The sequence below is a fragment of the Corvus cornix genome, chromosome 2 (assembly GCF_000738735.6).
Source record: "Corvus cornix cornix isolate S_Up_H32 chromosome 2, ASM73873v5, whole genome shotgun sequence".
Taxonomy (NCBI): Eukaryota; Metazoa; Chordata; class Aves; order Passeriformes; family Corvidae; genus Corvus; species Corvus cornix.
The window spans coordinates 67,357,169-67,385,113 of record NC_046333.1 but is presented as its reverse complement, the minus strand read 5'-3'; the positions used below and the strand labels follow the sequence as shown (position 1 = coordinate 67,385,113).

Genomic DNA, 27,945 nt, shown 5'->3' with positions numbered 1-27,945 from the left:
AGTGCAGTATTGGCTACCTGCACAGAAACAGAAGCACCTCTTCCTAAGGGCCAGACACTGCCACAACTCTGCTCCTGGCCAGGTAACACCAGGCTCATTGACCCTCCAACCATACAGTGCAAAGTGCCAAGCTGTTGGTACCCCGTGGGGCAAACCCTCTGGTGCTCCTTGCCTCTGTGACAGGAAAAAGGCCGCAGCAAAACCTTCAAAATCAACACCACTTTTATGGAGCAGACCTTGCAACTTGATCCATGCTTTTGTGTGTGTGCACATCTGTGTGTGTACAAAAGGCAGTTCAGTGCATTAATTTATATTTCACACACGCAATTCCCAAAAAATCTCCTGCTCTCTACAAAAGTATGTATTGTCTTTTACATGGAAATAACCACAGATTGTATACTCACACGGTTAAACAGGTCACACCATTACCTGTCAGTGGTATCTACACAAAAGCAGAGCTGGCATTAAGCCTCAAACTAGTCTGTTATGAAACTGCTGACAGTACATGACCCATGGGAGATGGGCCATCAGTGTCTGTCCTTCTCCTGCACAGCATTATGGTGATGACAAAGGAAAGGAACAATCGTCACTTTGGCTTCCACTGCAGGAACTGGTGGATGTTCCTTACCCATCCCTTCTGTTCTTCAAGGAGGGTACCCAGATCCCTGGTGTCTTCTGTCTAGAAAGTGGCAAGTAGGAAGAAAAAAAGGAGAATTAGCAGATCAATATCGTATGCCCGAGGGGGATATATAGAAAGTGAGGAGGGTAAATGGCTGGAAAAAAAGGATAGATCTTCCACAGCTCTCAGCAATGCTCCCCTGAAACACTTGTGACCACATTCTCCAAAGATATCAATAATCAATGAACATGCACTTTTATATTTTGAAAAAACTATTTTGATGTGAAACCAATGATGTGTTTCATAACTGGTCTTAAGTCCATGGAGGACACTATTATTTAAGGCATTCCACTGGCCAAAGCACTTTCTCAGCCTCACCATTCATCCTTGACTTTCTTTTTAATTTTGAAATGATCCTGTACTCAATTCTGCTGGCTTGATATCTCCAGTCTCCTCAGTATGTCATTCCCACTTCTAGTTCCTCAGCATCTTCTCCTCTGAAGAGTTACTTATGCACAAGCAAAGTTGTTCTCATTTCATGTTCCAAAAAAAATGTGCATGTATCTGTTGCCATGGCAGTGGTGTGGGTTCCAACCAACCATTTTAGCCACACTAACTTTAAAACGGTAACCAAGTTTGAAACTCTTTGGTTTCCTCCCAGGAAACACAAAACCAGAGCAGTCAGCCCAATAATGTGTACTGGAACACATTTGCCCTTGTGGGCTTGAGGGTGACCACCAGGCAGCCATGACTGGTCCCCTCCACGGGCTGCAGGGATGACCCAGTTTCTCCTCAAAGCTGTCATGGAAACCTCCACGGTTGTGTTTGCCATTTTGCATGGAGAAATCTTCATTTTCTGGCTACGGCAAAGCAAGAACTCAACACCGGTGGCAGTGCAAGTTGCAAGTGGGAGAGCAGCTCAGCCCTTCACCCCAGGTCCTGGTCCTGATCAAAGCCCATATCATGTGGTAGCAAAGTAAGTTGGACACAGAAGGAAAAGCAACCTGTCTCTTACACTTTTCCATTCTGGTGCTGCTCTATTCCTCACCAGGAAGCACATTCAGGCTGGCTTGATAAAGAAATGAGGCACATGGAGCCATTTCATGTGTGCACACCATGAGGCAGAGCCTGCCCCTCTTCATTTCCAGTGCTCCCTGAACTGAAGGTCATTGCCCACACAGACTGGACTCAGCAGAGGTGTGGTACTCTCAGATCCACAAAATCCATGGGAAGAGTCCAAACAGGGGAGAGCAATCATGGATTCACACAGAGGAAGGCAACAGTGGGAACTCAGTCTGTACTGTGGAGTCTGCACGAGCATGGCACGGGTTGAGGGGCACCTGCCTGGGCTGCTCCCAGGACCTCTGGTTGTGCATTTACCCATTCCCAGCCACTCGATACTCTGAGAGGGAGCTGCCCACAGCAACAAAGAAATGCCAGCACTTTACACTAAAAACCTTGCCAGTGAAAGGGGAGAGAAAAATGTTCTGAACCATGAGGCAGACACCCAAAAATCCCTCCTATGTGGTGGGGAGAAGGTAAAAGAAGAAAAAGTCAAGAAAAAAAGAAAGAAAAAAAAGAAAGAGGGAAATGCCTGGGAGGTTTGATTCATAATGGGAAATGAGCTGTAAGATAATGTGCTTGGACTGGCCAAGCTGAGGCGGGTGCAAGAAAAGTGGGTGACAGCCAGCAAGCACCAGAAAGAGCCCAGGCAGTGGAGAGGGAAAAGCACAGCCTGCTCAGAGGGAGTGAGATGCACAGAAAGTGCATGCTAAGTAGGAGTGCCAGGATAACATTTGAAAAGGGGAAAATTTAGGCTGAGTGTCAGGAAAAGCTTCCTGACAGTGAGATGCATGCACTGGAGCCATCCCGCGGGAGAAGCCCTGGAAGCCTCATCACTTGGCTTGCAAGGGCTGAGCTGGAGGAAAGCTGCAAGTCCTGGAAAGGCCTTGCAGAAATCCAGAGCTTGCAGAAAGTCAAGAGCAAGGCTTGCATTAATTACAGGAGGCCTGGCTCAGAGATGAACTCCACAGCCAGGAAGATTGTCCAGGAAGAGAGAAACTCCCAGTAGGTGACTGGGAGGCAGCGGGTCCCAGGCACAAGCATTGCTCTCCCCATGGGAGCCTAGAAACAAATGGATGAGCACGATAGGGAAACAGATAGGGAAATAAAAAAATCCCTTCTCCTTTAAGGCAACATTATCTCTCAGCAAAGAGTTGCTCTGCTCTGGCCAAGGCACAGTCAGTCAGGGCTCAGGCTTCTGTTAGTCTGGGCCCCTGGGAAGCCCAGCTGCCAAAAAAAGAGGGAAATTTTGCTTTAGTCAGGGGGTAGGGCATGGGTGTATTGGGAGGGAAAGGAGAGAGAGAGTGAGGGAGCTTGCACAGCAGAGCGAGGGAGAGAAGGGGGACATATGTATGCACTGTCTCTGGATGTATAGCAAGGCAAGAAGCCCAGCAGGATGGCTTGGAAGTGGGGGAAGGAGGTAATGGCTGCAGGCAGAAGCCAAGGCAGGAAACACCAGGAATGATGCTGTTTCTCTCCTATCAAGAAGAAGCCTTGTCTGAAGAAACTTGTGTTTAAAACAGTCAGGGCACGGACTCCATCCCCAGAGCTCCCTGAGCCACCAGCCTTCCCCATCACAGGAGGAGGAGGAGGCAATTTCCCCTGTGGGGAGGCAAACAGAGTAACTTCTCCTGCAGGGGACCATCCCTGGGCACACTGCTCGGCCAGCTGTGCCCAGCCTGGCTGGGTGGAGCCTCTCCATTGTGGCCCACGAAGAGCTACAGCATGCAGCTCCAGAGCTGTGAGCCAAGCTCACAGGCAGCCTGGTGTGAGCTGAGCATCATCCCACCAATTCCAGTGGCCTTACTGGGAGCTGACATCACAATGTCACTTCCACAGCCTGAAACTGAATTTGAAACTTTGATCCCTTGTGAGTTCCTTCTACCCCCAAGGAAAGCATCTCTGTGCCAAATGTAGCCACACATTCGTGCAGGAGATAGTCAGGCACGGGCAGTTAAAGCAATAACTGGGCTGTGGCACAGCTGCCCTGGGAGTGCCATCCCTCTCCCATCCCAGCTTTTACTGCTGTGTTCCTTTATTCGGATACACCGCCCTCTCCATTTAAACAGCAAACCCAGCAGGGCAGGAAATGACAGCCCATGCTCTTGCCGAGCCAACAGAAACGGAGCTAAAGTGGAAAGCCTATTTTAAGAGTGAAGTACAATATAAAGAGGTTGCATTTATTTCCAGACCAGACGTTACAAACCCAGGGAATTCAGAGTTAAAGTTATGCTTAAAATAAATTCGAACTTGTTGAAGTGTGGCAGTGTGCTACCAAGGCATACAAATAGCCTTAATTTTGCCCTGCGGTGACACACAGCCGTATGACTGTGATTAAAATGCTTTAGTACTTGTGCTCCTGAACTAGATTACCCTGATAAATACAATTTTTTTCCATATTCGCTTGCTTTTCTCCTCCCCCAACAACCCTGTGCCCCAGATATTGCCACTAGCACAGATTTCACTGCCTACTAGGAAAAAAAAAAAAGATATCTATCACAGGTCCTTCACATCTGTAATGGGAGCCCCGGGCTAAGTGTTGTCTTGGAAATACCCTCCCTCCTACCATCAGATCCGCAGCCACCCCTGCCCAAGGCTCTGGAGAGCACAACTGAAGTGTGCACCAAGTGATCATTTAGCCCTGCTGAGGAGAAGGGAAGAGCTTTCCTCACACCTTTGATACCACTGTAATCTACACTCATGTATTTATTTTACAAGCCCATTAAAACCTTGGGTTTAAAGTGTAGAGAAAATAAAGAGAGAGAGAGAGAGAGAGAGAAAGAAACATCATCTGAATAAACAATTATAGTTTTTTGTCAAGGATTCAGGAGCTAATCGAGTCCAGATCTGTTCCACATTCACATTTACATGTGAAATTGTACTTACTGAGCTAGAAAAAGTCAGATTAACATCAGGAGTCAGCTCTGCCCTTCAGCTACGTAGTGCAAACTCTGGAGTGAATGAGGGCTCCCAGGGTGTAACAGAAGGCAAAGTTTGGCCCCAAATACTTGAGGGCCAGTTGGCTGAGATGCACATGAAAGTGGCTGCTCTGCACTTCAGCCCAGTTTGAAATTATTCTCCAGAAGCTGTATTTACTTAAGAGAGTGGGTGGCCCGAATTGTCACGATGTGTTCAAATATTTGGCACTAAATCACAGCTGTCCACTTATTTGCACTTTTGCTGCTGGGCAGCAGGAACACCCCTGGAATCAGTCAGCATCAGATGCATTAATGAACTAACAGATATATTATGGTTTACAGTTTGGACTTCTTTTGTTCACATAAATACACACCTCCTCTCTGCTTGTTTCCCAGAACAGCGTATCTTCTCGAATATGTTGACTTTCAAAGCTTTATTTTATTTGGCCTTTATTAATGAGCTTGCAGAGTTTTCTGTTACACGTGGAAAAGCACCTTGCCCCTAGCAGCCTTTCTGAGCATTACACACAATCCTGGAGACGCTCAGGAGTGTGAGGGGAAATGGTCCAGCCTCCGAGAAGTTCCTCTTCACAAGCCAAAAGCCATCCTCTGCATGCAAAGATCCCAAGTAAATATGGAACCAATAACAACCACGAGCAAAGACCTTTACATAAGGAAAATATTTACAAAGTCCGTGTTACAAGTCACATTGTCTGGAGGGAAATGCTTGCACCTTTGCTCTGCAGAAAGCAAGTAATTTGTTGCACCAAAGGAAAGAAAATGTTTTAATCTGGGTTAGCACTCCCAAAATTGATTCATCCCACTTCTCCACTGCCAGAAACCTTTTATAAATCACAGCTATAGCATAGGTCATGATTTAATAACTTGCCAAGAAAATTTATCCTGTGCGAGAGGGCTTCATGACCGGTGTCAATTCTTTGCAACTTGTATGCCTAATGGATGCTAACTGCAAACCATAATCATTTTTATTAAACAAATCAACAGAGTTTTTACCGGGGTAATGCTCTAGCATGGAATCAGTGGGAGCCAGGTTCTTGTGTGTGTGAATAAAACAGTTTTTCAGAAAAAAATGCTTATTTGCTGACACTGGAGTTTCTTGTGGGAATACATCACATTTATAATTAAATTTTCATCTGGAAGATTTTTCAGGTCAAAAATGGAATTTCTGGTCAGAATCATAGCAGGGAGGAACACACAGGAAGCCAGGCTCTCAACTGAGCACAGCCAAACCTCTTGCATCCCGAGGACTTGGCTTAATTATGGAGCAAGCAGCTTGTCTGCCATATGGCTGCTCCTTACCTGGTCTTGACCATTTTTGGCCATACTCTTCCAGCACCATTTCCTGGTTCTCCTTCCAGCCCCGCCAGGAGCAGAAGGTGCAAAGCCATGGACTGAAAGGATCTGCTCACTGTACAATTGTATTTTCCGGGAAGCATCCCCAAATGGGTGCCTGCCTCCAGCCGGAGAAGCACGAAGGAGCAACCCCACTGCCAGCAGCCGCTCTCACCCACGCAACAGGATCTGGAAGAGGATGTCTGGCCATATCTGCCTTCCCCTCCATGTGCAGGAACACACCATATCAACAGAAAACACCTTTGGTAAGGGCATAAATGCACCTCCCTCCCTGGGAGGCTGCATGGCGTTATCTGCAGCAGTGGAAGGAAGCAGGAGAGCCGAGCTGCTGGCAAGCCTTCCTATGCGCACAGCCTGATTCACCAGAACAGCCCAGCTGCTTTTTGCCACCATAATGACCATACACCAGAGCTGCAAGCCTGGTTTAGCCAGCCAGTTTGTGACACTCTTGTGCCCACAGAGTGGTACTGAATAGCTGGAAGGGGCTGGTGAGCCCCTCCACAAGCTCCTCTGCATTGCATACCTCAGCCAGGCTGCTGCAGCAGAGATTGAAACCGAGTTGTCACCAGCCCCACTGCACAGCCTCGTCCTCCGTTCACCTTCAGGAGGGCAAGTCAGAAGTGGTTCAGTTCAGCCACCGCAGTCAAATGAGTCTGAAACACTGTTAGGAGGGATTAAAATCACATGTGAGTGTGTGTGTGTGTGTGTGGTTTCACAACACCTCCCTCTCCCCACTGCCAGCCACACCAGTTTCCTCAAAGAAAAGCAGAACAGTAGAGCACAGACCCAAAGTTATGCCGTGATGCATTAAAGCCTTGTTTTCCCACTGCTTAAAGAACTGACCCAGCCCCCTCAAATGTTCCCAGCATATTTGAATTGTGAGTCAGAGACCACAATGGAGATACTTGCCTATCTTGACAAAGTTTTAGTATCTCCTGCCAAACAGCAATCACAGATTTTTTGCTCTGTCACTCATGAGTCTTGTTCCTGCTTCTCTAACCACACAAAACGCACTGTCTCATTGTGGAAGCCAGGATTACTGTTTGGATGCTTACCTGTAGCATCTCCAACTTTTCATAATCCCCTTCCTGAGGAGTGCTGCTAACAAACCAGATGGAAATTTGCAGGTATTGAAAGTTCAAGTCTCTGTACCGAGTGTGGAAGCAATAGAGGATGGAAAGAATAGCAATGCTGGAAAGTGAGGCCAGGAAACACTTCATCTTTGCAGGCAGGATCTAACATTTAAAATGAATAATAAATCAAGAACAAGATTTCCACAGACTGGTCTGGCACCTCACTTAGCAAAACACCCTGAGGCTTAGGAGTTAATCTGTGATGGACCCTTCCTTGGGCTTCATTCGACATAGCTAAAGCAATTGCCTGTCATGAGTTAGCATCCAGAGTGGCAAAATAACTCTTTTCAGTTGCAGTGGCAGGCCTGCAGCACTAAGCAGGGCTCCATTTTCTTCCATACCCCCCCCTGCCCACCACATCATCCAAACAGCCATACAGCCCTGCTCGGGGCAGAAAGATTATTATTTTACTCATTGTAGGTCACACTCATTTCCTATTTGTTCATTTTCCTACACAATCACGAGTGCTAGAAACATTTTTTCCTAATTAGCTTCCCCCCACCGGCCCTTTTTCTTCCATCAAAAGGCACGATTCTCACACAATCTGAGCACTCTGGCAAAAAGGCACGAGGGCTTCAAGGAAATCCCCCAGTAACAGAGTGCAGGGTTTGATCTGCAGTGAGCAGAGCTGGCAGCCCTGCAGTGCACCTCAGCATGCCAGCTGTTGCTCCAGTGGTGGAGCCACATTGGGAGGAATTCAAGGACCAGCAGCTGAGAAAAAAAGTCAGACACGACCAAACCCTCCAACGTTACATGAGGTCGAGGTTGTGTGTGTGCACCTGTGTGAATTTGCTTTATTTTCCTTTTTTTTCCACCACAACTAGGCTCAGTATTTCTTCAGAGGATTCATGCTTGTACTTGTACCAAGAAATCATTCCCATTATCTCCTCCATCGCCTGGGCTGCAGTGCAGGGAGCAGCCTGCTGTTATCCATCCCTGCTGTCTGGGGTTTGGGACAGCTGGGCTGCAAGGCTGCAGAGATGGAGGAGTTTCCGGGCTCTGGGGTGCACAAGGAGGAGAGAGATCATTTTGTGTGCTGCTAATCTGTCTCTGCAGGAGCACTGTTTTCGCCTCTGTAGCACCTGCCATGGGGCGCCTGGGGGTGGGACACAGAAGCAGGAAGAAAAATAACTTCAAGCAAGATTTACTCCCTTCCTTATTAGTTAAAGCTTGCCAAAAAAAAATTACACAGAGGCAGGGGGTTGAATAGGTCTGAGTGGACTTCACACAACTGATGTAAACATTACACTTTGACATCTCTCTTCTTTCAGGAAGGGGGAATCTTTGACTGAAGCTGTGTCCAAAGCCCTAGACAGAAACCCAGGAGCTCTAGGATGTTCTTCCCAGCTCCGCCTCAGGTTTGAAATTTCAGGACCATGGTGTTTTGCTGACAAACCTGAGCCGTGCCAAACTGAAGATAAAATACCAGTGATGGTTTCAAACCTCCCATCCCCCCGCCCTCGAGCACAGCACGCATTGCTCCGAGCTGTGCGCATGTACTGACCTCTCCCAGCTTGGTCCTGGTGACAGGGTGATACACGGCCCAGACCTGCACTCCCTAAATGCCCCACAGGCTCTCATCTAGCACAGAGACAGGCACTGGATGTGCATAACATGGAACAAGGAAGAAAAAGAAGCTGTTGCACTGTGTAAAAAATATAGATCTTAATACAAATCTCATATGAGCTGAAAGAAAAATCCTGTTATATGGCCACAGTAGGTCGGACCAGCTAATGCAGGGGGATGCAGTGCATTTTTAGAGCACGTTTTTCTGGACTACAAGCTTTGGAAATTGTTTCTGGAGGCTGAGCCAACCTCTCACAGTGTTTGGCCCAAAAATATTTAAGGCGTGCTCTTCTCAGAAAAGGCGTTTTAAAGGAATCTGGATTGCAATCTGAATGCAAGCAGCTTCTTTCAGCTCTCCATCGTCAGAGGCAGTGCAAGCAGATCAGGCAATTCAAGAGGCATAAGCTGGCCCTGGTAAAGTCTCAGCCCTCAGCTTGCTCCTTAAGCCAAAAATAAAGAATATGTCTGCAAAACCATTGCATATTCACCCGGTAAGTTTGTAATGCTGTTTGTTGGAGCAGTGGCTGCCACCAGTGCACACCACAGTGCTCTCCCTGGTTTCATGCAACCACCAAGCCATCAGCTGGGCCGTGAGAGCGTCAGCTGCTGCTTGCATTACAAAATCTGGAAGGGATGGAACCTGAAACCAGAGAAGCAGCAAACAAGGGCCACAGCAGAGCAGGATGGGCTGCTCACCAGAAGTACCTCCAGCACTTAGGAGATGACAGATTTTCTGGGCACTCAGAAAACCTACATGAGCACATGCATTTGCATGATGTGCAATGAACCACTGGCTCTGCTCTTTTGACAAGGGCATGTAGTGATGGGACAAGAGGTAATGCTTTTAAACGGAAAGTAGATTTAGATTAAATACTCGGAAGAAATTCTTTACTGTGAGTGTGGTGAGACACTGGAACAGGTTATTCAGACAAGTTGTGGATGCCCCATTCCTGGAAGTGTTCAAGGCCAGGTTGGACAGGGCTTTGAGTAACCTGGTCTAGTGGAAGGTGTCCCTGCCCATGGCAGAGGGCTTGGAACTCAATGATCTGTAAGGTCCCTTCCAATCCAAACCGTTCTGTAATTCTGTGATGGCACATGAGACTATGAGAGCACCATCTCCTCACGTCTGACATTCAGACCCGAGGACTTCAGAGGCCTAGAACAGGGGGTGCCCCTCTCACTTGCCCCTGCTAACTCACAGCAGTTGCAAGGGAGGCAGCAGTACATGTCCCTGCTCCAACCCACTGCTGGAATCACCAGCAATCCACCAGGCTGTTACGCCCTTACGAGAGGGCTTGGCAGAGCAGCTTCCCCAGCCAAGGCAAGGTTTGTATCAGGGGCTAAAGATCAAACTGTATCTATCTCTGAACACACCTTTGTTAGTTTTGGCTGCACCCTTTCAGGTATCACCTGCCTCCCCAGGCAAACACGTTCCTATCCCGGGTGCCAGAGGCCTGCTGCGCTCCTCCAAGGGCTGCATCCGCCTGCCAGGAACCTGTGCACCTACTGCATCCACACCAGTGGCCAGCAGCCAGGGAGGGAGAGCCCCAGCACTAATGTGGCTGCAGCAAGGATGTTGCAGGGAGCAGAGGAAGGAGCTGAAAGCAGATTCATGGTCAGGCTGCTGCTTGGCTTTGCTGGAAACTGGAGTGGAAAACTGGCACCGGCATCCAGCCACCCCAACAAACATTGCATTCATATGCAGAGCTACAGAGCAAACGATCTGTCAGTTGTTCATCTGGAGAACAGGTTTCACCAGCCTGGATTAAATGATTATGTTGCCGCAGCATGTGCTTCTGGCTGCTCTTGGAGATAAAGGAAGTAAGGCACAAGGAGCCTTACAGGAGAGAGGCCTGACCCTGCAACCCAGCTCCCAACACCTTTATGCTTGGAGAAGGTTCGGACCAGCACAGAGCATGGGGGATGGGGAGCAAGTGTGTTTAAAAGGATGAATTTTGGTGCTGATGCGCTGAAATCGCTAACGCAAGAAAACACCTCATTCAATCGAGAACAGAAGGTGCACACTTTACCTCCAATTACTGCCTCCAGATGTGCACCAGACTGGCTGTATTTCTGAGCCTGCTGCTCCTCGTTCCCACAAAGCTGAAGGCAGGGGGAGTGCAGTTGGAGGTCTAACAGCACACGTGCAATTCCACCAGAGCCTGCGTCCTGCCTCCACAAAACCCCTGTTGAGCGACTCCCTTAGGATGAAATTGCAGCCGACTTCATTCCAGGCCATGAGCATATGTCTGGCTACGGACATTACTGCAAGCACACAAGGAAAAGAAAAAAGAAACATAAAGGAGAAAGTGCGAAAAAACACTGGTAATCCAAGCCCAGTTAGGATAATGGGTGTTTTCCTGCACAGAAAAAGGCTACTTTGCTACCTTTGGCAGTCTGGCCAGCTTCCCTGCATTAGTCTTTTGCAAGACAGAAAAGAAAGGCTGGCACCAGCTTTGCAGACTCAAAACCAAGCTATTGCACCAAACCCATGGACCCCAGCAGCACCCCCTGAATCCCTCTGGAGCCCGCAAGGGCAAAAAGCAGAGGCCCAAAGAGCTAACACAGCAATTTTAGGACACTCACAGACTTCAAGGGGCCTTGAACCCTTGTACCAGGGAGCCCAAGGCATCTTTTTCTGCTCTGTGGCCTTTGATGGGTCACCAGAGTTCACCCCATGTCCCCATCTTTCAGGGGATGATTTGTCTGTAGTGAGTGCAGTGAAAGGCACAGCGATGCAGTCACACCACAGTGTGGGCAGCAGGAGCCGGAGCCACCACCCTCTGCTCCCAACATGTTTCACAAGATGAGCAGTAGCAGCAGCACTGCTGCTTTCTTATTTGCCTTTTTTTCCCCTCAGAAAGTGCAAACCCGTGCTCTGAGCATTGGGAGCTGTTACAAACGCTGCTCTGGGGAGACGTCCCCACAAACAGCCTGCAGCGAGCATCCAGCACCCAACACTCCCAGCTCAAGCACATGCAGGCTGGCAAATCCCTGAGGCATCCAAAGTAAGGTCTTATCAATGGGAAGTGCAAGACAGGCCTAAACAACACTGAGCTGCCCTCCCCACCTCGAGTGGCCATGAAAACATATAGGATTTGTCCAGCTGGGATGGCTCCCAATCAGGCATTTATGTTTATGGCTCATGGACAGCTTTTCAAAAATATATCCCAGTGCATGCACAGATGTACTCCAAGATACACTTATATGCACAAGCACATGACCTACGAGGTGGGTTAGAGCTGAAGTGACTCAGCCTCCCCATTACAGGAACAAAATTAGCAACCACTCACAGACGTCTTATGTCTTAGATGGGGCTAGATGGCACTGTAAGTTAGTTAATGTCCCTTTGCCTCAGGAGGTTTCACTTTGGCATTAAGATCAGTGGAAAACCAGGAAAGCTGGTACTCCCTAGGGTATATTTTCCAGAGCTGGGCGAGTAATTCACACCAACAGCCTGATTCAACACATTTTCAAGGTACCTAGTTAGGAGCTGTGTCCAGTAATTTAGTCATTCTCTGGAATTTACTTATTTTTTTGAGAAAATAGTTCTTGGCTTGACCGCATTTAGACATATGTTTTCTTCAAATACTTGGCCTACGTGTTCCCTTCTTTAATTTATCCCATTTCTAGTCATTAACCCCTGCCCCCCCACCCCCGTTGTTCCCATGCTGGATCCCTCTACCTCTCCCGGGAGAACTGTGATGAAATGACATTCGCCTCCCAGACCTCCTGGCACATCACCCCTTCCCTTCAGGATCAGCCCAGCGGGGCAAAGAGCCCTTTGGCCCGGAGCCCCTGAATCACTTAAGGATGCACAGCTGAAACGGAGCAAAGCAAAGTGGTGGAGGGAGGCGAGGACCGGGCTTGAAGGGACAGTGCCTGGCTGTATTCAGGTCAGAGCATTCCGGTCCCACGGCCTCGGGTGTCTGCCTGAGCTGGTTGGGAGACGAACTTGTAGGGATCTGCCCTAATCTCACACCCAGACCTTCCAGAGCCTCTGCACTCCGGCGAGCACGCTGTGGTTGATGGCACCGTGCCACCGCGAGGGAACGGCATCCACGTGGCTGGGGAGGAAGGGGGACGTGCAGTCCTGGTGCAGCGCATCTGCCCCTGGGGCTGGGAAGAGCGTGGCCACCTCTTTAACAGAGACCCTATCCATCTAGTACTCCGATGGGTATCTCTCTCCCATCAGTTAACAAAGGGAGCAACCCTCTAGGGAAGAAAAAAAAAAAAAAAAAAAGCACTCCAAACCCCCCAAAACCCCAAAACACTCTTCCTAGCACAGGATCCCATCAGCTCTCTGACCGCCTGGGTCATTCATGCCTGTGAATCGTTTCCCCAAGTAACAGATTAGTCACGTACATTTGCAATGGCAGAGATTCTGCCAAATAGCTGAGGAGCGGGGCAGGAGAACAGCAGCATGACAAAAACAGGCAGAGAAGGGGAGGTGAGAAACAAAAATGTTGCTTCCTTTTCTCCCATGCCCCTTTGGTTTTCAACAGCTTTTGCATGCACAAGCTGCTAAACAGCTGCATCACGTGGCGCTGAAATCCAGGCGCTATCTGGCCAGAGACTTGGACAACCCTGCCTTTCCTTTTTCACCCCCGGGCTGGCAGAAGCATTGCCCAGCAGCCAGAACACTGACAGCTTCTCTAAAGTTGGGACCAAAAGCCTCCCATAGTAGGAACAATGTTTGGCAACTGGGAAAACCTCTCACTTGAGCTCCCATCTTCTGAGTGACTGACAAATGCCAGACCCCGGCAGGGCTGACATAGGCTCGGGCTGCAAAGTGTCCCGCTCAGAGGCAAGTCACTCGGAGAGGAAAACAAACGGGTAAAGGTCCCCAGAAATCCAGCTCCTGGTTAGTACGTGGCTTACTGCAAACAGTTACTTCCTTCTTCCAGTAACAGGCGTGAAAAATCACCACTGTCATCCGAGCAGCAGTGTGTGGAGCTGCGAGCAGGTCAGACTGCTCCTCTGTGCTGTGCATGCTTGTGTCAAACTGCCCCTGTCCCGACAACCTTCCAGCCACAAATGCCCCGGTAGGTAACAAAGAGGGAGATTCAAAGCAAGAACCTGAGTGATCCAGTAACAGGGGGGAAAAATGCAGGATGTTTCGGGTCATCTGATTTGTGCATACATTCCCAGACACTCAGTCTGTCCCTTGTAGTTCAGGGAAATGCTAAACGGGCAGCATGGCCTGAAGAAACTGTAAGGAGGGGAAAAGCAGACGAGAGCCTGGGGGAAAGCTGATGAGCTGGTTTTCAAGACAAGCGTTACTACTGCAATAAGAGATAGGGACACATGTAGGCGTTCCCTGTCCTGGTAATAAATAACAGCTACAAAACTCTTATTAACCTCTGTAAAATATGTTGGTTCTGCCAGTCCATCCATCACGAATGTATCTGTTGCTGCAGTACTCACTTCAGCTGTCCCAGAGAAAGACAGAAAACACAGCAGGCCAGCCACAGCATCCCACATCCCAGCCAAAGGGAGTCACAATTGCGAGGGATGCATCCTTGTTGTCATAAAAATTATGCACCCCTCTTGTATCCTCTGCCTTAGGGGGCAGCACTGAAAAAGGAGACTAAAACACAAGCATCACTTCTGAAACAGGAACTTCACCATATCACAAAATAATTTTTTTTTTTTTTAATGACCTCAGGAATCTTCTACCTTTCCTTCCTAGGAACAAGCAATCCTGGGGCTTGGCCTGAGCATCTGGCCCGGTGAATTCACTTGCAGTCCAAAGAAAGCCTGGCCCCATTCATCAGCAGGGATGGGAAGCGCCAAGTCTCTTCTCCTCCCACCATCCCACTTCCCGAAGGGGAATTCAAGGAACAAGTGGCCTGATACTGCCGAGAGAAGTTCTGTCCCATGCACTGCCAGGCTTCCCACGCTGTCCCATTTCAGAAGCAGCATGGGGAGGAGGAAGAAATGCATAAATCAGAGCTCTGATAGTTGGCACTACACCAGGACATAGATTAGACTACTCAGTCATTTTAATTGCTATCCAACAGTAATAATCTATGTAGTTGATTTACTCTAAAACACGCATAGCACTTTGGTATGTTTACAATGCTAATTGGGAAGGTCCTCAACCAAACAGCCACCCTGGGTAGAAAAGCTGTGTATTGGGGAGATTTATTTGGTTGGCTGTTTTCAGAACTGCACTAGAATACTGTTTCTCTTAGCTTTTTTTCGCTTCAGCATATATATTTTTGTCTATTTACTTGTCAATCTCATGTATTTGGCAGACATAAAAAAATGCAGAGCAGTAACCAAAATTACACACACTTCCCATGCAACACAGGGTTATTCTTCCATGTCTTGTTTTTGTCCTGCATATTTAATTTTGTACTCCTGTGAGGTCTTGGGTGCTCAGGAAGAATGCCATTTTTAGAATTACCAGACCTAAGTAGCTGCAGCTACATAAATGAGGAGTATGTCAAGACCTGAGAGGAGCCAATGGTTTTACTAGGTCATCAGTTAACCCACATGGCCAGGAGAGCAGGGTGTCAGTGAAGGAGATAATCCACCTCCAAGACAGATCCCAGCATGCCTCCATGGGAGTTTTGTACTTTACAGAGGCACTTTCCTCTCCCTAAAGAAAGGTCATAAAAAACTCATAAAGAGTTCCTTCCCCTCTACCTGCACTGTTACCACCTGTGTTATTGCAGGTAGGCACTGGGAAGGATGTTTTGGGTATGTAGAAACTGTTACCTACCATATACTAAGCAAAACCACAGGGAAAAAGATGGTGCAGCCTCTGTTCTGGCTGTGTTTATCCCACATGTCAATGAACAATAAAAACAGGGCACTGAAAAATAAACCTCACTGCTTCAAAAAGCCCCCAGAAGAGTATCTTCAATGGTATCATATTTTTTCTGCTTCTTTCTGATCCTTTTTTACTGTTGAAGTTGACATCTTTTTCCTCTTGCTGAACCAGCATTTCCTGACAGCAAACCATAGTCAGAAATTTTCCATCCAGCCCTGAAGTGGATTTCAACATTTGGTGCTTGTGTATGCTTAGGAAAAGAGGTTATTGTCAATCTCAGAAAATTATCTACATGATGTTCAAAAGCGTACTACCAGTGTGGAGCAGCACCTGCATTTGGGAAAGTCCAGACACTCTCTGGTTTCTTTGCCTCAGAGCTGGGGTCAGCTCTTCTCTGGTCACATACATTTGTAATGGTGATTTTCCTTTGCATGTTTACTGCCCAACTGACCTGTCACTTGGAAAAAAAATCCTTCCACGGGGAACACTGTCTTTTGTGACACAGTACATCCCCTTTCTAATGCCCTGGGGACATTCTGATGGTTTTAAAACCAAACATCTTGGAAAAGAGCAGTGCTCTCGCAACAAACAGCAGTACAGTCAGGCCTCAGAAGGCAAACAAGCAAGGCAGGAGCTTGTGGGAGGAGATGGTCATAAATACAATAGTCAGCTTCTTAATCATCATCCCCAGTGCCTGATAACCATTACCTTGTTTCAGCTGCCCTGTGCATAACAGTGACAGGACAGCCCTCCACATTTGGAGGACTTTACCCAGCAAAATCTCCTCAGGGATGAACAAGCCCTTAAGTGTAAACACACCCAAGGACTTTTAAAGAAGATGGAAAAGAAAAATTTCTTGTGCTGTGAGAGTCATCAGGCATGAGGCAGCCTGGGTACAGCAGCCTCGAGTCTGCAGCAGTTGCACTCAGCAACCCCAACAGTCAAGGCTTTTTTTGGGAGCAGGGATGGGCACAGTGAAAACCAGCCTGTCCTCACTCAGAATTCCTGCCTGCAGGGCACTCAAGCCAAAGCTGTCTTAATATGCTTTTAAAAGCAGGCAAATGACAAGCAAGGCAACATTTCCTTCAAAGCCCAGCACTCCTTCTCTACTGCATCGACAACTGCTATCGTCAGCTTAAGGGGCAATAATTTCACCAGGGCACAAAGCTGGTTTATGAGGGGGAGGAGGAAGAGTTAAACCAAACTCATCAACCCACCCAGTGTCATCAGCCAGCAGCTCTGAGCACACTCTCACGGGGAAGCAGCAGAAAGACACGACATCCCAGCAGCATGTCCAAGAGAGGATGTGTCCTAAAGGACACAGCTGATTCATCATCCCGCTTAAGAATCTCGGGCAGTTTCAGCTGCAGAGGCCTGACCTGCTTGGCATCCAGCCGGCCGGCATCAGCTGCCTCCTGGAAAAGGGAAAGAAAAAACAAAAAGCTTTGAAAAGACAGAGTAGGCAGAGGAATGGGGAGGAGGGGAAAGGAGGGAGTGTGGGGGGGAAGCGGTGGCCTTGCAGGCTCTGGTTGAGTAAGAGGCTAATTCCCCCCCACTCCCCGACCGCGACTCCATCTAATTACCCTGTTTCCTCTGAGCTGATTGGAAAGTGGCCTTGCGTCTGGAAAAGGCAGTAAGCATCTTACATGCATCTGTTCCACCTAATCCCTAATAACTAGTGCCTGTGTGTTCCGGGAGAGGAGGAGGAGGAGGTGGGGGAGGACAGGCTGGGAAGGGCCGGGAAGGGTTTCCCATGTACGCTACCATGTGGCAGAGGGCAAGGCAGCCTTGTGGCCTGGGCTGGGGGCTTTCAGGGAACTAACACTGTTCCTCTTCCGCTTGTTTCACAATCTGGAGGCCCCTTTCCTCCTTCCCCTTGCAATAATAACAAATTTTATTTAAAAAAAAAAAAAAAGAGAGAGAGAGGGAGGGCTATGGCTGGGAATAAGGACACATTTTGCTGAGCCTCACTGCAGTTGGGATCTGTTTAAGCCACTCGTTTTCCCCTTGCCCTAATCCTGCATTATCCTTTAGGCGTGACGTTCAATTCCTGAAGGGGGGCGGGAAGTGCTCTCCAGAGCCCTGCCTGGTTTGCCCAGGAATTTGGATTGCACTTTTTATGTGCAGCTCCGGGAAGGGGCAGAGGGACAATTAGGCAGCCATTTAGTAGCCAGACAGGCACATTTTCAGCGAGCTCTTCCTAGTGGGAGCTAATTCGAGGAGAGCACAGGGATAAACATCTCCATTTGCCAGTAAAAGGATTGTCACATCTGGAATTTACACAAGTTATGAGGAGCCAGGAGCCACTATTTCGTTTCACTTGCACGGCGTCATAAAATATGTTAGCACTTTAAAAATGTTGCAGGGCAGATGGATGCAGGATGACAACAACTCCCACAACCCTGCCATGCCCTCGCCCTCCCCTGCCACCATTGGGGGATGCCAGACTCAGCCCTGCATCTTGCTCAACACCCTCAACTTTGCTCCAGCCCCTGGGAAGAGAGGCTTTTGGCCTCCAACACAGCCAGCTGGCTTCACGTCTCCACATTACAGCCCCAGGAGGCTCCTGGCTGGGAGAGGGACCTGCTGTGCCCCCTGCACACCTCGCAGGGAATGCCAGCCTTCCCCTCAGGCTCAACCCACATGGAGTGGGACTCAGTAACTGATTGCTTTAAACCAGTTTCAAAAAGATTGGCTGTGCCTCTGTGGGCTGTTTATTTCCAAGAGCTTTCCACATTTATCCAGCCAGCTTTCCACTGTCTTGCTTTCGGATTTTTGCAGTTGCAAGCTTTGAGCACTCCTCCTTGCAAGAGCCTCCTCACTCATCCCTCAGCACAGTAATGGTTCCAGAGGGGGTAATGAGCCTCATGGGCTGACTTCCCATAGGAAGCCCCTGTCCTCACCCCAACAAAAACACTGGGAAGCATCCTGAAAAGAGCAGTGGGATACAGGCATCCACAGGCTGAACCCATCCTATCCAGTAAGAGTGGATATAAAAATTAAGGGGAAGAAGCTGAAGTCAATGGCCTTTGACCTTCGGCGCTACACATCTGCACACAGGCCTTAAGGATGAGCAAGGCAAAATCCAACAGCCCATAATTCCCAATTTGTTTTTTCTCTCATTTTGTCTCATGGAGAAGTGGTTACCCAAGAAACCTACTGCCCACTGATTTTTATTAGGGACCGAGCCACACTGGGTGGGAAAACCAGAAAAGCACAAAAGTCATCTCTTGGCCCACCGTGCTGGTTGTGAAACACATTGCAGAGGTAAAGGCCTTCAGGTTACCGTGTGGAAACCTGGCTGCAATTTACACCTCCTCCTCATCCTCCCTCCAAGGGACAAAGGCCTGCCTTGGGGAGGCTCACTTCACCCTGCAGAGGACTGGCAGCATCATTGCTCACTTTGCTGCTTGCTGGCAGGGCACAATCCCAGCTTTTGTGAGTCATTCACCTAGCCCAACCAGTATGGGATCCACAGCCTGGAGTCCCAGCAGTGCTCACATGAGCCTGTCGGGGAGCAAACCACGTGCCAGGGAGGGCTGCCCTGCAGTGGAATACACAGTACACACCCTGCAAGGGTGATGGGAGATGGGGAGAGTTGGCTGCCTTCTGCTTGAGCTCTCGTGACTGACCAGAAAAGTGAAGTGAAAGAGCACAATGGGAAGCTGCAAGGTCACACTTTGCTTCTAGCATTGTCCAGATCCTTCTGCAGAGCCTTCCTACCCTCCACATGTATAGCATGTCCCATGTCACTCTAACTAAAACTTAAAGCCCCTTGAAGTAAATTGGTGCAACTTTCTCATGAGTGCAGGCTCCTGACACTGTAAGATTAGCAGCTGAAAGGAAAAAAAAACACTTTAAAGTGTCTTCAAAACCTCCATCTTTAGGTAACAGATAAGTGGCATAAACACTCAAAGTAATGTGCCCACAACCACAGGCAGTTTTCTGTTAATTCAGGCTGAAGTACTCTGAAAGGGGAGGTCACCTTCCTCCCAAGCTGCAAAGATGACTTCAGGGAGGAGCTGTGACCACAGGTGTCCCTGTAGCACAGACTTGCCTGAATGTGTGAGGGTTGGCATGGAATATAAACAGTAGCGAGCAGATGGTGTTTTAGGAGGAGAAAATATCAAATTTATGGCCAGAGGTTGTGCTTACAGTTACAACTGCAGCCTCACTACCTCCTCCTCAATATTCCTACCAGCCATGCCACTCCTCTGAACACCTTTTCCACGGGCTGGTCATTGCACCCTTAGGGAAAAAAAATCCAAACAGGCCAACCTGTTCCTCAGAAGACACACTGGCATGAACTCTGCTCCCCAGCTACACCTCCAAATGACAGAAGCTGCAGAGGGGAAAGAAGGAAGAAAATTTGGCTCAAACAGATCTCCTCTATTAAAGAGTCAGCACAGGAGGAGATTTGCTTGCACCAAAGTGCCAAAGACTGCCAAAACTTACCTAGAATTTATTTGCAGAGCTGGAGGAGAGCAGGGAGGTAGACACCTAGGCTTCCCTGGGTTAGTGCTTGCAGCAAGAGCAAGTGCCCACAGTTCAGGAGCTGTGTCTCATGGTCCTGTGGTCTACATAGAAAGTGTCAATCAGTCCCTCAATATCTTGTATTCTTTGAGATCCCTTTCAGAGCCTTTATAAGGGTATCTAAAACAACAGAGGTCTTTGCATGACAAGTTCCACAAGCTGCATACACAGACATGGTGGTTTTCAAAAGTGCTAAAGGAATAAATTCACTGTATCCTGATTCATGCTCTGCATATGGCACCATGCTCCCAGCCTAGAAGGAAATAAAATGATTACTATATTGTATAATATTAGCTATTTTCTACTCTGCTTTCACTAAGGTCCTGTCTTTCCAGGATGAAATCTTGATATTTGGGAATACTGAGCAGATTTATTCTGACACCCATTCTCTGAGGAAAGTCTGCAGCTTCCCAAAGATGAGCTGTGGATGCAGCATCTTCATGGTCACAGCCTACTGGAGGGCATTTGTTATCACCCATCCCGGCTGAGCTAATTAATCCTCAATAGCAGTGGCTTCTTTTCATTTTCTGAAATCTGTTAAGGCAGGACTGAGTGCCCTTAACTCCTCTAATTCTAGGAGCTGGATTTTCAGCTCACTTCATGGTTTGCTTTTTTTTCTTTCACTCTTGCACTGTCTTTGCACTAAATTGCATACCACAGACCATACCTTGGTAAAACTCGTATCTGCAGGCCCCTGTCCTGGCCCAGAAAAAAGCTGATTTTACATGGAAGATGACCCTACTTTGAAGGTATCCCTTCCACCCAAAATGCCTCTGAGATAAAGGCATTATACTACTGGAGTGGTGAAGCAGAGCCAAAGCTGCATGAAGCTGGGCTGACCCAGAGCATGGCCAGGACACTCGGCTCCCCTGGGAGGAGCCTGGAGATGCCTGGCTGGGGGCCAGTGCCCGTCCAGAGATGGTCTCCTTTGGGGCTGTTGATACTCAGCAATGAGTACAAAATAATGTTACATTAATGGGCTTGGGGACAGAGTGACCACTCCTGAAAATCTCAACCAAAAGTGCTCACCCAGGGCTACGTGGCGAGTGAACTGGCAGAAGCACAATCCTTCATTCTCCTTCTTGCCAGATCTCTTCTTTAGCCACAGTCTCTATGGCAAAAACTTACCTGCTGCAAATTTATGTAACAATTATGTCACCATTAGATTTCAGAAAGCACCTGCAAAATCCAGTTAACTTACCACACCAAAAAACAAGAAAAAACAAGGTACTTCAGATGAGAAGATAAAATGATGGTGTTGTTTTCAAGGGTGAAGCCTTTATAATTAAATATAACCCTCTATTTGAGCTATTAACCTAACTTTAATGGAAATCCTTGAGAACTTTACTTAATACTCTTTAATGGGAAAATGTAAATAAGGCATTTTTAAAACAGATAACGAACCTCTTTTACAAACAACAGAAGGTATTTTGCCCACACCACAAATGTTAGAGGTGATCCAACTGAGGGGCTGAACGGACACAAACCGTACACTTTTCCCTTTCTGTGTGAACTGGTGTAAATCAGGAACAATTCGACTAGTCATTAAGCATAACAGAAACACAGGCATTTGCTGTGGCTGTAGCTTATTCAGCTACGGCTTTATATTTAAATATTTTTATAGTATCTTTCACACTGGTGCTTGGGGACTCCCAGGCAGTCAGAGATGCAATTAGATAAAAGAGGCTATTTGGCTTTTCATCCTTAGTCCTTACTGCCTTGCTTTTGTGGGTGTAAAGCACAATCTTTCGACTAATTAAACACATTTGAATATTCTGTTGCATGTGCAGTGAATGTATAATTAGACTCAAGAGAAAGATTATGTGCTTTCGGGCTGACACTAACACTTCAGCGTAAAGGTACCCCAGGCACCACTAAATGTAACCTATGAGCTCCTGCTAATAACATGCTGCCTCTGATCTACAGAGGATTATCTTACTCTGGAGCTCTTATAGGAGCCGTATACTGAAAGGGGCCTGAAACAGATACCCTGTAATTTACGTCCCTGCTTAGTGCCTCGGTGAGGAAAGGCGGCCTTTGCTCCAAATTGTAAGTGTTTCTTTCCTTCTCTACTTTTCAGGTCTGAAGTTAAGGCACATGATCTTCAGGATGCAGAATGCTGTAAGGAACCTCTGGATGTTTTCCGGGAAGAAAGTGTATTTTTTTGCCCATCTTTTTTCTTTTTCTTTTTTTTTTTTCATATCCAGGACCACTTTTTTCCCCTATAAATACAGAGAAACCTGTTGAATAAACTATAGAAGACCCCGTCTCTCTGCTCCAAAACTAAAGATGTCTGCTGTTTTATCCTCACCAGGCAATACCTCCTAGTGCTATTATCTACTCTAGCCCATAAATATTGGTCCTTTTCCTTTCCTCTACTTGGCACTTTTCTCATCACTTTTATGCTGCTGCATTTTGTTTTTATTGTTGTTTTTAAACAGAGGTTATCCTCCCAGCCACCACATGATAATAATTTTTTTTCTTCCCCATTTTGTGGTTACACCAGCTCAGACAACTAGATAAATATTGTGGGGAGCTCACCCTTAAATACTGGGTTTGCCTGTATTGTTTCACAGAGGTCTTTATTTCCTTTAGTTGTAGGTGGTCTCCTTAAGACAGCAGGGAGACGAACCTGGTGTAGTGGAAGGAGGGGGGAAAGAAGAAGCAGAAAAATCCCCTTAGGACGTTTCCTGTGGTAAAACAGAGTAAGGAATATTTTCAGAAACACTAAGAAATATTTCAGGACAGCTCCAGACAAATTCAAATCCAAATTTTCTGTGAGGTTCAGTGAACTCTGCAAATTGTGCGTTTCCTCCAAAACCCCAAGCCAGGCAACATGAACCTGATTTTGGAGTGAGTAATGGGGACCCTGGCATTTCTGTACCCCTTCGCAGTTGTGAAGGAGGTTGTGTGGGTATTTTTAAGATGTCTGTTTTTTCAGAGTCAAGTTTGCTTAAAAAAACAGTGGGCTAGCTACTGAAAATCAGCCCCCATCAACTATTGTCAGACACAGATTTAGATGAGGGGGGAAAGCTCCTTTACCAGCAGTGTGGCTTTAGTGTAAGCAATCTGTGAATTTCCTCTCATCTTAAAAAGAAAGCAATACCTGGACAGGCCAGGAGATAACAACAGGCATGCGGCCTCAATGTCAGCAATACCTGTGACAGCACGGCAAATCACACTGTGCCATTGCAGTTCAGTCACTTTTCTGTAGGGTCAACCCCCTTAAAAAACTTCCTTCAGCAGGAGGCTGGGTTACCTTTTTTGTTGTTGCTGTTTACACTGTCAACAGGACATGTCCTCTGCTGGCACTGAGGAGAATTGTACCGGAGAAGGTGTAGGACCTGTGTCAGTGTACTTGATCCCCAGATTTCACCATACATAACATGCTTCACTGCAACTGCTTTCCTTTACCCCTTGCTCAACAACAAAGAGGTACCCAGACTTCAGAGCTTTGCATCTGTGCCCAAACTTCAAGGCTGACATACCTCAACATCAAGAATGAAGTGCAAAATCTCCTCTCCTGTTCCAAAAGCATGCAGTTTGGAAAGTTTAGGCATGAAGCAGGTGCTCAGCTAGGAAGCACTCTGTACTGGTCCCAGCTTATGTTGGCCAACTCCAAATAAAGATGTTCCTGCCCCTGGGCCACAGGTAGTCAGGCTAGCCCCACTGACACCCCTCTGCAGCCCAGCTGCTCTGTGCCACTCACTGCATGCTGCTTGTGAGGCTTTCAGGGTTGCAGGTACCTGACACAGGGCATCTGCTGGGACCATTCATTCACTTTTCTCAAAGCCCTTTTTTATTGGGAAGGAAAACCCAAAGTGTCTGCCTACTCACATGGAAACATACCACGTATCTCAGTCAGAGCTGCTGAGGCAGATTGCTAAACTTAATTACCAGTTCCAAGGGCAGAGACAGTGAATGACAGGTCAATTCATGCAGTGAGCTAGCAAAGATTGCTGATAAATGCTTTCTAATTGAAAGGATGATAAAACACCTATTAGTCACTGAGGAGCTTGAAGAATGAGTTAGTCCTGGGGTTTTCTACACTATGAAGAGTGAGAAGTGCTAATCTCATCAGCACTCGTTGTCATTTCCTACCAGCCTAGTCACTCAAAAGGTCCAGGAGGGATCATGAGTGACATTGCAGAGGGGTGACCAGTCACTACTTCCTCAGTCCTATTAAGGAGACAAATAGAAATAATCATTAGTAACGTGGATAAAGTCTATTGTACTCTGGAGAACATTTCTGTGAATTAGGGAAAAATCAAAGAACAAAAACAACCTCTTGCACACAGCTCCCTTGGGAAATCAGCTGTGTTAACAAGACGATGTATCCATTGCACAGCACCTTTCAGCCCAAAGTGTAAGGTGGAGGCTGTGGCATCCAGAGGTCCAGGTGCTTGAGGCCCAGCTCCAGCAGTAGCAATGACCTGCTGCATACAAGCAGTTTGAAACTCGAAGGCCGAACTTTGCCCTAGAAAAACCTCTACATGGGCATATGTACCTGTTTGTCACTCGGGCATTAGGACAGTCACTCTGGCAGCAGGACACAGGAGTCGTACAGGATGAGAAATGCTCTTAGGTTGTCACAGCATGAAAAGCCAGAGCTGCCCTGCAAAAGCCCTGTGCCTAGACATGACCCAAAAGTTACCTTCTGCAGCATTAAGTGAGACAACACTGGTGGCTGGGAAGGCAAGAAAACAGCCACCACCCATTAGCAGGAACCTCTGCTGCCTTGTTTGCACGCTGTGCAACCCTGGATGATTTTTTTCTGCTGCTTCTCTTTCCTTTCCTCCTCTTTTGCTGGTCTTTCTAGTCCAGGAGATGTTCAGAGCGAGACTGCCAGTGTATTTGCTCTGTGCCTAACGCAATGGGCTACAGCTCTGGCTTAAGCCTCTGGGTACTGCTGTCATGTAGATAATAACCCATGACACTTGCACACACCACACTGCTGAAATGTAGCCACACTAGAGGTGAGCTTGGGATGTGGCCAAGTGACACAAGCCACAGAACATGTATAAATTGAGGTTTTGCCAAAGGCAAAAGGTCAAGGCATTTTTGCACCCGTAAGAAGCAGACCTCACTTTCTGTGTTAGAAGGGGCCTTACTTTCCCCTTTCTGCCCCGCCAAAATCCACATGGAGTTCTCACTACATGGTATTTAATATCTACATTGTGAAGCCCAACATTTTCCAGGAGGTTGCAGCACTCCCAAAACTGTGCTTTCCATGTTCAACTAGTGACAGATTTGCTGCCTCTCTATCAAAAATTGTGTAAATTCTATCCCCAAAGAAGACCATTTTCCACAGGAAAGAGTGTGCCTCACTGGCGCATCTGACTAGATATTGTCATGAGGGGAGAGGGACAATACTTACACTAACCAGTGTGTGAAAGTAGTCCAGTGAGGGAATCATAACTGTGCTTGTATTTATGTATTCAAATAGTTTGTAAAACTCTAAGACCCTGTTCTTTTAATTTCAGATCCCCAAACTCTTGAAAGTCCAGATCAGTCTTGATCACCTCATTCTTGTTGTGCTCGACATGTTTTGCCTCTAGTCAAAAGCCCCAGGCTTCTTCACAGTCAGATGTACATGTAGATATTTTGACAGAACTGCATGAGACAAGTCAGATCAGCAGCTCTGCCAGTAAAATCTTAGAGATGTAACTTGCAAAGGAAGGACAGTGATACGCAACTATGGGCAAAAAATTCCTCCAGCAACTGCGTCCAAAAGGTGTATCAACCAGGAGTGTAGTGACTACAATATTACATTAGCATTTAAACCAGGAGCCTCATTTAGTGCCTGGCCCTGAATGAAGGTCACCTTGGGCCATTCACTTTACACCACATCTCAGACCTGATCTTCATACACTCTCCACGTTATAATTATGTATCAAATATAGTTATGCATACATAAGTATGCATCAAATATATATTGGTTTAGTTTATGTAGTCTCTAAGAGTACTATCCCTGCTGTGCAGGCACCTATGTTGGTATAAAACTTCTCTTTATTGACTAAGTAAAATATATTTCTATAATATATTTTATTATGGAAATTTATCTATTTATTTATTTATATTTACATAAATATTTCTAACTTAGGGATAAGCTGTGCCACTCTACATCCCTAGAAACTACTACCTACCCATTCTCACTGCAAGACTTTCTGCTAGGTGTTTGGACAAGTGCACCTGCTGAAGCAGCCTAGTCCGTGGTTGTGGTGGTTATAAAGCTTCAATATACATCCCAACAAAGGCTCCCTAGCTATTTTCATACATAGTGTGGAATAAAAGACACATATCTCAATGCCACAGAAGCTTTTCTCCCTCTCTCCATGTTCTCATCATTAGTGAACATCCTTTGGATCGAAGATTGTTGTTTGATCCCAGGAAAAGGTTAACAGTGACAGCAGTGCTTAGGCAGTTGCTCCAAATGGCTTAACTAGGGATCCACTACAAATCAGGTTAGGCAACTGATCCTTTTCTTTAATAAAAACATATTTAATTTTTCAGGGCATCTTTTTTTTCTTGAAAAACTTTTTCAAGCCAGCTGCAGCTGCATCCTCCATCTCCTCAAGCCACAGCCTGAATTAGCATCCTTTCAAAAAAATAAGACAGCTATCCCAAGTTTTACGTTTCATGCTTACAGACAAGCTGAGCAGATGTGATGCATGTTTACAAATGCAGAGACATTTTGGGAGTTGCCCTGTTTGATGTCTGGACATGTTTTGTACACACTCCTCATATTGCTGCAAGTTCTTGGAGGAGGATCCTTCCACGGTGACTTTACTAAATGAAATAAAATTTAGCCTCTTTCTGATTAAGTCAAAGGGAACTTGGCTTAAAGTTTTTATTTTCCTTTTTTTTTCCAGTTGCAAGATATCTCTTTAGCTTGTATCTAACTGTGTCATCAGTAATTAGGCATGTACAGGAAATCAATCTCAACAGGGATGTAAGATTCAAAACCTGCCAGTAAGCAGTAGATAACAAATCTTTTTAAACAAAGGCTCTTCAAAATTATACTTATTAGTGAAATAGAGTCTCTGAGTCCAACTCCCAGATAACCTAACAATAATTAATTTTGTTCAAAAGAGTAAGCCTGAACTGTTGTGGTGACCATAGGAATACAAATCACTAAGATAAAGCCTGGACAGAGCTCCTCTGGGCTGGGAAGTATGAACAGCAGCATGACAGGAGGAACGGCAAGGTAAAAAACAAAAATACCAACAAAACCCAAAAAAATCCTGACAGAAATTTAGGCCTGGGAAATGCGTGTCAGCCAGTAAGGAACTCTGCTCCTGTTGGCCTGCAGATTCAGGATGTCCTGACCAGGTACAAATCACAAGGTCCACTTTGGGGGCATTTGTTTCTTCCAGTGGTTGGTTGCATCAAAAAGTTTTCTCTGATAAAGTTTCTGATTTCTAAGATTTCCCATCTAAGCAGAGAGGAAAGCATGGCAAAGCATAGATATTTTGTGATCATACATGTGCTTCCATATCTCTGTAGACACAATCACAGGCCAACACAGAGAAGGTCAAATGTGGAGCTGAGAAGAGGCAGTGTCCCTTCTCTGGTTACATGTCTGCACACGTAACATCAGGTTCAGACACTGAGGTGATGTAAATTGGAAATGCTGTGTTTAAGTCAGCAGAGCTAGGCCATTTGATGCTGATCCAAAATATCTTCTCTAAGTATGTAGGCAGATCCACTGAGTCAGAGGTAGTTTACAAATAATCAAATTTGCTCTTTTTTTCCTTCCACCTGGAGCCTATTAATCCGTAAAATTTGGGAAACAATGAAAACCCACTGCAGTGTATTACTAGATTTTGAAAAGTCCTGCATTCAACAGTTGGAGTTGGAGTTACTTGCAGTCGTTAGATTAACAAAGTTGCTCTAGCAACACAGTTCTTGAGATGTAGTCAGCAAACCAAGACTACAAAAACAAAGGACCCACAAATC

The 27,945-nt window shown here is 46.7% G+C and overlaps 1 long non-coding RNA gene across 9 annotated transcripts in view; it reads right to left on the bottom strand.

Annotated features, from left to right (window-relative positions):
- Positions 1-204: 204 nt before the first annotated feature.
- The window catches only part of LOC104691376, a 41,239-nt gene continuing 13,498 nt past the window's right edge, over positions 205-27,945 (bottom strand). For 2 of the 9 annotated variants that reach the window (XR_002046255.3, XR_005601497.1), the window contains exons 3-8: positions 19,909-20,030; positions 19,732-19,795; positions 16,671-16,868; positions 10,703-10,937; positions 4,974-8,705; positions 205-679 (exon numbers count right to left, since the gene is read on the bottom strand). This is a non-coding gene — a long non-coding RNA (uncharacterized LOC104691376). Of the gene's footprint in view, positions 680-4,973; positions 8,706-10,702; positions 10,938-16,670; positions 16,869-17,036; positions 17,247-19,731; positions 19,796-19,908; positions 20,031-22,527; positions 26,166-27,945 lie in introns of those variants that run through there. The other 7 variants (XR_005601495.1, XR_005601499.1, XR_002273402.2 and 4 more) reach the window with 7 other exon arrangements.